This window comes from Salvelinus alpinus, chromosome 1, assembly GCF_045679555.1.
Source record: "Salvelinus alpinus chromosome 1, SLU_Salpinus.1, whole genome shotgun sequence".
Classification (NCBI taxonomy): domain Eukaryota; kingdom Metazoa; phylum Chordata; class Actinopteri; order Salmoniformes; family Salmonidae; genus Salvelinus; species Salvelinus alpinus.
The window spans coordinates 114,550,017-114,559,095 of NC_092086.1; the positions used below are offsets into that span (position 1 = coordinate 114,550,017).

The window sequence follows — 9,079 nt, forward strand, 5'->3', positions numbered from 1 at the left end:
TCTGTTACCATGGTTCCATATAGTTCATCCAGAGGAAAGCCATGTTTTTTTCTCAGTAGAGGTAGTAGGGAGCGTTCAGAGAGTTGGGCCAGTAACCAAAAGGTTGTTGGTTCAAATCTCTGAGACGACTAGGTGAAAAATCTGTTGATGTGCCCTTGAGCAAGGCACTTGTTTTTATTTATTTTACCTTTATTTAAGTAGGCAAGTCAGTTAAGAACAAATTCTTATTTTCAATGACGGCCTAGAAACAGTGCCCCTTGTTCAGGGGCAGAACGACAGATTTGTATCTTGTCAGCTCGGGGATTTGATCTTGCAACCTTTTCGGTTACTAGTCTGACGCTCTAACCACTAGGCTACCCTGCCGCCCCACTTAACCCTTAACTCTGGATAAGAGCAACTGCTGAAATGACTAAAATGTAACAACTACGCTTTCACAGAGATACTTTTTTAAGTCGCAATGCCGTCACAATCATGGAATACTGGAGGGACATACGTGTCCTCTTGAGGGCCAGCGTGTACCCCGTGTTTTACTGGACCTTTAATACTAACACCGGGGTTCAGGAGCCTCAGGGAGTAGGGTCAGGGTTCAGGAGCCTCAGGAAGTAGGGTCAGGGTTCAGGAGCCTCAGGGAGTAGGGTCAGGGTTCAGGAGCCACTCTCTAGGGTCTGAAAGTGCACCCTATTCCCTATATAGTGCACTACTTTAGACCAGGGCCCATTAGATCTGATCAAATGTAGTGCACTATGTAGGGAAAGAATATCTAGAACTAAATACCACAGAGGTGAGTCATAGTCACAGACAGAGCAGAGAACTCCAGTCCACTCCCCTACAGGGTGGGGTGTACCCTCCCCTAACCAACCCTACCCAACCAGACGTCACAGTGACAGCGGTATATCTTAGGTATGTTCATAGTGACAGGTTAACACTGAAGAACTGACTGGCTGTATGTCTATGAAGCATTCTTAGAGGTGAGATGTTATGTTGCTGCTGTTGTTGTTGGTGTTTGTGGTGTTGTTGGTGTTGTTGTTGTTTGTGGTGTTGGTGTTGTTGGTGTTGTTGGTGTTTGTGGTGGTGTTGGTGTTGTTGGTGGTGGTGTTGTTGGTGTTGGTGTTGTTGGTGTTTGTGGTGGTGGTGGTGTTGTTGGTGTTTGTGGTGGTGGTGGTGGTGTTGGTGTTGTTGGTGGTGGTGTTGTTGGTGGTGGTGTTGTTGGTGTTGGTGTTGTTGTTGGTGTTGTTGTTGTTGTTGTCAGTGTTTGTGTTATTGTTGTTGCTGTTTGTGGTGTTGTTGGTGTGGTTAGTGAGAAGCCTTAGCAGGAAACTTGGGATTTAGTTGAGGACTAATGTCATATCTTCTACACGGAATGGAATGTGTTGTTGATCACACAATCCTGCCGTCACTGGAGTGTCCATACTACGCTCTTAGGGGGGAAAAAGGTGCTATCTAGAACCTGAAAGAGTTCTTCGACTGTCCCCATAGGATAACACTTTGAAGTACCCTTTTTTTGGTTCCATGTAGAACCCTTTAAGGGTGTTCCTACGGAGACAGCTGTAGAACCCTTTAAGGGTGCTCGTACGGAGACAGCTGTAGAACCCTTTTTTTGAAGAGTGTACTTTCCTAGCAGCATCAATAGTTGTAGTTCAACCAATATCTTGTTCTAAACATCAATGTAAAATACTGGCTTTGTAATTGAGTTATCGGTTAAATTACTGAGACTGGTACAGGATGGAAACACGTTATTACACAACGATATCCTCTTAGAGATCAGTCTTGGAAGGACAAAAATGTACTGTGGTTTTAGCCTGTGATGTATTGTTTTTAAAGCTGTTACAGCTAACTAACTGATGTGTCTGCAGTGTTAGACTGCAGGTTATGCTGGGGCCTAGGGGTGGGATCTCCCTGTTCCACACCCATCCAGGTATTTACAGTGTGGGTTAAAGGTGAACTAGAAGGCAGGGTTAACCGGAGGGTCCTTTAAATCGCATATTAGTTAATAATCTCTTAAATGCTGGAGACTGAAAACTACCTGAGAGAATGGTAATAGAAAGAACGATTAGTGGTGCAAGGTTACTAAGTAGAGACTAGCTTTACACTGACATAGAGACTAGCTTTACACTGACATAGAGACTAGCTTTACACTGACATAGATACTAGCTTTACACGGACATAGATACTAGCTTTACACTGACATAGAGACTAGCTTTACACGGACATAGAGACTAGCTTTACACTGACATAGAGACTAGCTTTACACTGACATAGATACTAGCTTTACACGGACATAGATACTAGCTTTACACTGACATAGAGACTAGCTTTACACGGACATAGAGACTAGCTTTACACTGACATAGAGACTAGCTTTACACTGACATAGAGACTAGCTTTACACGGACATAGAGACTAGCTTTACACTGACATAGAGACTAGCTTTACACTGACATAGATACTAGCTTTACACGGACATAGAGACTAGCTTTACACTGACATAGAGACTAGCTTTACACTGACATAGATACTAGCTTTACACGGACATAGAGACTAGCTTTACACTGACATAGAGACTAGCTTTACACGGACATAGAGACTAGCTTTACACTGACATAGAGACTAGCTTTACACGGACATAGAGACTAGCTTTACACGGACATAGAGACTAGCTTTACACGGACATAGAGACTAGCTTTACACTGACATAGAGACTAGCTTTACACGGACATAGAGACTAGCTTTACACAGACATAGAGACACTTTACACGGACATAGATACTAGCTTTACACGGACATAGAGACTAGCTTTACACGGACATAGAGACTAGCTTTACACGGACATAGATACTAGCTTTACACGGACATAGAGACACTTTACACGGACATAGAGACTAGCTTTACACGGACATAGAGACTAGCTTTACACTGACATAGAGACTAGCTTTACACGGACATAGAGACTAGCTTTACACGGACATAGAGACTAGCTTTACACTGACATAGAGACTAGCTTTACACGGACATAGAGACTAGCTTTACACGGACATAGAGACACTTTACACGGACATAGATACTAGCTTTACACGGACATAGAGACTAGCTTTACACGGACATAGAGACTAGCTTTACACGGACATAGATACTAGCTTTACACTGACATAGAGACTAGCTTTACACGGACATAGAGACTAGCTTTACACGGACATAGAGACTAGCTTTACACGGACATAGAGACTAGCTTTACACGGACATAGAGACTAGCTTTACACGGACATAGATACTAGCTTTACACGGACATAGAGACTAGCTTTACACGGACATAGAGACTAGCTTTACACGGACATAGAGACTAGCTTTACACTGACATAGAGACTAGCTTTACACGGACATAGAGACTAGCTTTACACGGACATAGAGACTAGCTTTACACGGACATAGAGACTAGCTTTACACGGACATAGAGACTAGCTTTACACGGACATAGAGACTAGCTTTACACTGACATAGAGACTAGCTTTACACGGACATAGAGACTAGCTTTACACGGACATAGAGACTAGCTTTACACGGACATAGAGACTAGCTTTACACGGACATAGAGACTAGCTTTACACGGACATAGAGACTAGCTTTACACGGACATAGAGACACTTTACACTGACATAGAGACTAGCTTTACACGGACATAGAGACTAGCTTTACACGGACATAGAGACTAGCTTTACACGGACATAGAGACTAGCTTTACACGGACATAGAGACTAGCTTTACACTGACATAGATACTAGCTTTACACTGACATAGAGACTAGCTTTACACTGACATAGAGACTAGCTTTACACGGACATAGAGACTAGCTTTACACGGACATAGAGACTAGCTTTACACAGACATAGAGACTAGCTTTACACGGACATAGAGACTAGCTTTACACTGACATAGAGACTAGCTTTACACTGACATAGAGACTAGCTTTACACTGACATAGAGACTAGCTTTACACGGACATAGAGACTAGCTTTACACTGACATAGAGACTAGCTTTACACGGACATAGAGACTAGCTTTACACTGACATAGAGACTAGCTTTACACTGACATAGAGACTAGCTTTACACGGACATAGAGACTAGCTTTACACTGACATAGAGACTAGCTTTACACTGACATAGAGACTAGCTTTACACGGACATAGAGACTAGCTTTACACGGACATAGAGACTAGCTTTACACGGACATAGAGACTAGCTTTACACGGACATAGAGACTAGCTTTACACGGACATAGAGACTAGCTTTACACTGACATAGAGACTAGCTTTACACGGACATAGAGACTAGCTTTACACGGACATAGAGACTAGCTTTACACGGACATAGAGACTAGCTTTACACGGACATAGAGACTAGCTTTACACGGACATAGAGACACTTTACACTGACATAGAGACTAGCTTTACACGGACATAGAGACTAGCTTTACACGGACATAGAGACTGACATAGAGACACTTTACACTGACATAGAGACTAGCTTTACACGGACATAGAGACTAGCTTTACACGGACATAGAGACACTTTACACTGACATAGAGACTAGCTTTACACTGACATAGAGACTAGCTTTACACGGACATAGATACTAGCTTTACACGGACATAGAGACACTTTACACTGACATAGAGACTAGCTTTACACTGACATAGAGACTAGCTTTACACGGACATAGAGACTAGCTTTACACGGACATAGAGACACTTTACACTGACATAGAGACTAGCTTTACACGGACATAGAGACACTTTACACTGACATAGATACTAGCTTTACACGGACATAGAGACTAGCTTTACACGGACATAGAGACTAGCTTTACACGGACATAGAGACACTTTACACTGACATAGATACTAGCTTTACACTGACATAGAGACTAGCTTTACACGGACATAGAGACTAGCTTTACACTGACATAGAGACTAGCTTTACACTGACATAGAGACTGACATAGAGACACTTTACACTGACATAGAGACTAGCTTTACACTGACATAGAGACTAGCTTTACACTGACATAGAGACACTTTACACGGACATAGAGACTAGCTTTACACTGACATAGAGACTAGCTTTACACTGACATAGAGACACTTTACACGGACATAGAGACTAGCTTTACACTGACATAGAGACTAGCTCTACACTTACATAGAGACTAGCTTTACACTGACATAGAGACTGACATAGAGACACTTTACACGTTCCACGTGAACCATAAATGCTGGTTAGGTTCTATGAGGGCCAAACTAATGGGTCTATCTACACCCTGGAATATAAATACTCATGGACAGATAGGAGATGGTGCACTGTATCGTTGTTACACAATCAGCTTTGGACAGAGACGTGGCAACAGGGCAAACAGCCTCTCTTTGCAAGAGCAATTTACTGTTTGAAGGTGTCGGTAATTGGATCCACCAGGAGCTGTAGGGAACTATTTCTGTGTATCTGACACTTGTATCGTGAGTGTGTCGGTGTTCTTTAGGGATAGGAACATTATCTTCTTCCGTTTCTTTTTAAGTGAATTGGGAAGTTCAACTCTTTTTACTGACTCTGATCTTTTCGACTCGTTTCAGTCAAAAGAATGAATCTTTTCGACTCGTTTCAGTCAAAAGAATGAATCTTTTCGACTCGTTTCAGTCAAAAGAATGAATATTTTCGACTCGTTTCAGTAAAAAAAATGAATCTTTTCGACTCGTTTCAGTCAAAAGAATGAATCTTTTCGACTCGTTTCAGTCAAAGGAATTAATCTTTTCGACTCGTTTCAGTCAAAGGAATTAATTTGTTCTATTCGTTTCAGTCAAAAGAATGACATAGAGACTAGCTTTACACTCGTTTCAGTCAAAAGAATGAATCTTTTCGACTCGTTTCAGTCAAAAGAATGAATCTTTTCGACTTGTTTCAGTCAAAAGAATGAATCTTTTCGACTCGTTTCAGTCAAAAGAATGAATCTTTTCGACTCGTTTGTCAAAAGAATGAATCTTTTCCAGTCGTTTGTCAAAAAAATGAATCTTTTCTACTCGTTTCAGTCAAAAGAATGAATCTTTTCGACTCGTTTGTCAAAAAAATGAATCTTTTCGACTCGTTTCAGTCAAAAGAATGAATCTTTTCGACTCGTTTCAGTCAAAAGAATGAATCTTTTCGACTCGTTTGTCAAAAAAATGAATCTTTTCGACTCGTTTCAGTCAAAATAATGAATCTTTTCGACTCGTTTGTCAAAAAAATGAATATTTTCGACTCGTTTCAGTCAAAAGAATGAATCTTTTCGACTCGTTTGTCAAAAGAATGAATCTTTTCCACTCGTTTGTCAAAAAAATGAATCTTTTCGACTCGTTTCAGTCAAAAGAATGAATCTTTTCGCCTCGTTTGTCAAAAAAATGAATATTTTCGACTCGTTTCAGTCAAAAGAATGAATCTTTTCGACTCGTTTCAGTCAAAAGAATGAATCTTTTCGACTCGTTTCAGTCAAAAGAATGAATCTTTTCGACTCGTTTGTCAAAAAAATGAATCTTTTCGACTCGTTTCAGTCAAAATAATGAATCTTTTCGACTCGTTTGTCAAAAAAATGAATATTTTCGACTCGTTTCAGTCAAAAGAATGAATCTTTTCGACTCGTTTGTCAAAAAAATGAATCTTTTTGACTCGTTTCAGTCAAAAGAATGAATCTTTTCGACTCGTTTGTCAAAAAAATGAATCTTTTCGACTCGTTTCAGTCAAAAGAATGAATCTTTTCGACTCGTTTCAGTCAAAAGAATGAATCTTTTCGACTCGTTTCAGTCAAAAGAATGAATCTTTTCGACTCGTTTGTCAAAAAAATGAATCTTTTCGACTCGTTTCAGTCAAAATAATGAATCTTTTCGACTCGTTTGTCAAAAAAATGAATATTTTCGACTCGTTTCAGTCAAAAGAATGAATCTTTTCGACTCGTTTCAGTCAAAGGAATTAATCTTTTCGACTCGTTTCAGTCAAAGGAATTAATTTGTTCTACTCGTTTCAGTCAAAAGAATGACATAGAGACTAGCTTTACACTCGTTTCAGTCAAAAGAATGAATCTTTTCGACTCGTTTCAGTCAAAAGAATGAATCTTTTCGACTCGTTTGTCAAAAGAATGAATCTTTTCCACTCGTTTGTCAAAAAAATGAATCTTTTTCACTCGTTTCAGTCAAAAGAATGAATCTTTTCGACTCGTTTGTCAAAAAAATGAATCTTTTTGACTCGTTTCAGTCAAAAGAATGAATCTTTTCGACTCGTTTCAGTCAAAAGAATGAATCTTTTCGACTCGTTTCAGTCAAAAGAATGAATCTTTTCGACTCGTTTGTCAAAAAAATGAATCTTTTCGACTCGTTTCAGTCAAAAGAATGAATCTTTTCGACTCGTTTGTCAAAAAAATGAATCTTTTCGACTCGTTTCAGTCAAAAGAATGAATCTTTTCGACTCGTTTCAGTCAAAAGAATGAATCTTTTCGACTCGTTTGTCAAAAAAATGAATCTTTTCGACTCGTTTCAGTCAAAAGAATGAATCTTTTCGACTCGTTTGTCAAAAAAATGAATCTTTTCGACTCGTTTCAGTCAAAAGAATGAATCTTTTCGACTCGTTTCAGTCAAAAGAATGAATCTTTTCCACTTATTTCATACATTTGAGTCAGTAATGCCCAGAGTACACAGGACCCCACTTCCAGTGAACAATTTATTTAATTTAAAAAATATTAACCTTTATTTAACTAGGCAAGTCAGTTAAGAACAAATACGTAATTTCAATGACGACCTAGGAAAAGTGGGTTATCTGCCTTGTTCAGGGGAAGAACAACATATTTTTTACCTTGTCAGCTCTGGGATTCGATCTTGCAACCTTTCCGGTTACTAGTCCAACTGTCTAACCACTAGTCTATCTGCCTCCCCGCTGAACTGAAGACTCAGAATTCATGATTCTACAAGCCTCTGGTTCACCATACAGGGTTTATTCTCTCATTTCTGACTGAGACTTTCACAAGGGTGTTTTAAACAACGTACATGTATTATCTAGGCATAGAAATAATATGAGTTATTCTCTATGTTCGGCATGTTCTACAGTTTCTGTTGTTGGCAGTAGACAGTCCTGGGCTAGATACTTGTGTTGTTGGCAGTAGACAGTCCTGGGCTAGATACTTGTGTTGTTGGCAGTAGACAGTCCTGGGCTAGATACTTGTGTTGTTGGCAGTAGACAGTCCTGGGCTAGATACTTGTGTTGTAGGCAGTAGACAGTCCTGGGCTGGATACTTGTGTTGTAGGCAGTAGACAGTCCTGGGCTGGATACTTGTGTTGTAGGCAGTAGACACTCCTGGGTTAGATACTTGTGTTGTAGACAGTCCTGGGTTAGATACTTGTGTTATAGACAGTAGACAGTCCTGGGTTAGATACTTGTGTTGTAGACAGTAGACAGTCCTGGGCTAGATACTTGTGTTGTAGACAGTCCTGGGCTGGATACTTGTGTTGTTGGCAGTAGACAGTCCTGGGCTAGATACTTGTGTTATAGACAGTAGACAGTCCTGGGCTAGATACTTGTGTTGTAGACAGTAGACAGTCCTGGGCTGGATACTTGTGTTATAGACAGTAGACAGTCCTGGGTTAGATACTTGTGTTGTAGACAGTCCTGGGCTGGATACTTGTGTTGTTGGCAGTAGACAGTCCTGGGCTAGATACTTGTGTTGTAGACAGTAGACAGTCCTGGGCTAGATACTTGTGTTGTAGACAGTAGACAGTCCTGGGTTAGATACTTGTGTTGTAGGCAGTAGACAGTCCTGGGTTAGATACTTGTGTTGTAGGCAGTAGACAGTCCTGGGTTAGATACTTGTGTTGTAGGCAGTAGACAGTCCTGGGCTAGATACTTGTGTTGTAGGCAGTAGACAGTCCTGGGTTCGATACTTGTGTTATAGACAGTAGACAGTCCTGGGCTAGATACTTGTGTTGTAGACAGTAGACAGTCCTGGGTTAGATACTTGTGTTGTAGGCAGTAGACAGTCCTGGGTTCGATACTTGTGTTATAGACAGTAGACAGTC

General features: G+C 40.4%; 1 protein-coding gene across 3 annotated transcripts in view; it reads left to right on the top strand.

The window, feature by feature from the left end:
• Positions 1-9,079, top strand: part of LOC139539247 (myosin heavy chain, embryonic smooth muscle isoform-like) — a 75,421-nt gene that overhangs the window by 17,137 nt on the left and 49,205 nt on the right. The window contains exon 1 of one of the 3 annotated variants that reach the window (XM_071342123.1): positions 876-968. The exons of the other annotated variants lie outside the window; for them this stretch is intronic. The gene's annotated coding sequence lies outside the window, so the exon portion shown is untranslated. Of the gene's footprint in view, positions 1-875; positions 969-9,079 lie in introns of those variants that run through there. 3 annotated transcript variants of the gene reach the window in all.